Consider the following 2,387-nt stretch of genomic DNA (forward strand, 5'->3'; position numbering starts at 1 on the left):
GGGATGAGTGGCTCTGACTCTCTGCCATAGAGGGACAGTTTGCAGGCCACACAGCAGATGTGGAAATGTTCTCTCCCTCCAAACCCTGTCTTTGCAGGGAACAATCATCCACCTCCCACAGATCCAACGCAACATGGATTATTTTCATTTTTAGCAGCCTGTAAACCCAAGCATCTTTTCCTCCAGCCTCTTCCACTCACCAGGGATGTCTACACAGGTCTTCAAGGTGATTTTACAGCCACAACCACAACCAGAAATGCATCCAAATTGTGTCTGTGGAGAGTGATCAAGACATGGTGACAAGAGGGACTTCCAGGGTGGAAGACAAAGAAAAAGACTGGATGTCTCTGGTGTTTGCAGCACTGCTAAGATGCCAGCAATGATTTTTTGGCAGCTAAACCCTTCAAGCCAGGACCTTGCAAGCCAGGCATCTCATTCAGGGTCTCTAGTGTGCCCTGGACACTTCCCAGTTGGGACACTTTCTTTTATTATTCCAAATAAATAAGGTGCTCTTCTCAGTGTCCCAATTAATGCAGCAGGACCTGACTCTGGGCTGTTCTGAACACACAAAAACATTTCCCTGTGCTCTCAGACAGATGCCACATTTCACCCAGAGGTGGAGGGGTTTTCTGGGAGGGAAAATTTGTCACCCTGGGTCTCGCTTGTGCAAACAGAAAATTTTGCTCCTTTCAAAAGCAGGGGAAATGAAGGCAGGAAATGAAGGCGTGCAAAAAATAAAGGCAGGAAACTCATTTCTTTAAGGAGAGGGGTGTGAATGGTCTAAAGTCTTCCTTTCCTAACCTTAAAAGTTAATTATGGTGAGAATGGTCCCAAAGAGTGGGCATATTGAATTCAAGATAAAGGTGCCACTTTGGTGAACACACAACCTTAACTTGGCAAATCTTACCCACAATTTTGGATGTACATCCCTTCGGGAGGAGCTGTTTGTTTGCCTTGGGACCAGGACCTGCTTCAGATCTAAGAACAGAGGCAAAGAATGGTTTGGGTTGGAAGGGACTTTAAAGATCAGCCAGTTCCACCCCTGCCATGGGCAGGGACACCTTCCACTGTCCCAGGCTGTTCCAAGCTCCATCCAGCCTGGCCTTGGGCACTGCCAGGGACCCAGGGACAGCCACAGCTTCTCTGGGCACCCTGTGCCAGGGCCTGCCCACCCTCACAGGGAAGAATTCCCTCCCACTATCTGATCTAAATCTCCCCGTTTTAGTTTAAAACCATTTCCCCTTGTATTCTCAGTACCTGCTGGGGTAAAAAGTCACACACCTCCTTTTACATCAGCCCCCCTCAGGCCCGGGCAGGGGCTCTGAGCTTTCCCTGGATCCTTTTCCTCGCCAGGTGAGCACCCCCAGCTCCCCCAGCCTGGCTGCAGAGCAGGGAGATCCTGCCCTTGGAGCATCTCCAAGGCTGTATGTGGAATTACTCTGATGGATGTGGCAAGGAGATTCCCCACACTGCACCCTAAAAATTCATTTTTTCAGCTTGAGCAGTCCAGGTTGCATTCACCCCCTGATCCAGCTACACAGTTGCCCAATTCTCTAAACTTATTTCTTTTTTTTCACCAGTATAAAGGCAGCTCTGCCGCCGCAGAGCCACAAAAAATTGTTAATCACTCGTGATTGTTCCTCTGCACGGAAATCTTTAGTAAAAGGCGAAAGATTTATTCGATCTGAAGAGAAACCTGAGTATACCCGCTGTACCTTCCCCACAGCCTCCCTCCCGCGGCTGTTCCTCTGCAGGTCATGGTGACCCCAGTCCCCTCCCAGTCTGACCCTGTGGTGTCCCCAGCCCGGTCCCCTGGCAGTGCCACAGCCCAGCTCCATGTCCCCCCCAAATGTCCCCACGGCAAAAGCGGGAATTTTGATCGGGGCTACGCCGCTGCGCCCGCGGTGCACCCTGGGTATGCAAATTAGCTGAGTACTAATGAGGCGTGTGAAATGAGCTCTGGGGAAACGTCAGAGAAATGCCTTTCATCAAGGGACAGGGGCAGGGGCTGGCTCGGCTCGGCTCTGCTCAGCTCCCAGTCCTAGCCAGCACAGAATCCCAGCGTGGTTTGGGCTGGAAGGGACATTAAAGCTCACCCAGGGCCACCCCTGCCATGGGCAGGGACACTTTTCACTGTCCCAGGCTGCTCCAAGCCACATCCAGCCTGGCCTGGGACACTTCCAGGGATCCAGGGACATGTTGAGAGCATCCTGCTGATACAGAAAATCAGATTTTTTTGGGTGTCTCTGCTGACAGTCTCTGTGACCAGGCTCCTGGCAGAGTCACATCAGCTCCACGCCTGGAGTTAGATGGTCCCAGGGCATGGACTCTCTGCAAAGGTTTGCTTTTGTTAACAAACAAACAAACAAACAAACAAAGACAAAAAA

At 51.0% G+C, this 2,387-nt stretch overlaps 1 non-coding gene across 1 annotated transcript; it reads right to left on the bottom strand.

Annotated features, from left to right (window-relative positions):
* Positions 1-1,590: 1,590 nt before the first annotated feature.
* Positions 1,591-1,704, bottom strand: LOC134550502 (U5 spliceosomal RNA). The gene has a single exon (XR_010080344.1). It is a non-coding gene; the product is annotated as a U5 spliceosomal RNA (small nuclear RNA).
* Between the last annotated feature and the right edge of the window lie 683 nt (positions 1,705-2,387).

Source organism: Prinia subflava, chromosome 4 (assembly GCF_021018805.1).
Source record: "Prinia subflava isolate CZ2003 ecotype Zambia chromosome 4, Cam_Psub_1.2, whole genome shotgun sequence".
Lineage (NCBI taxonomy): Eukaryota > Metazoa > Chordata > Aves > Passeriformes > Cisticolidae > Prinia > Prinia subflava.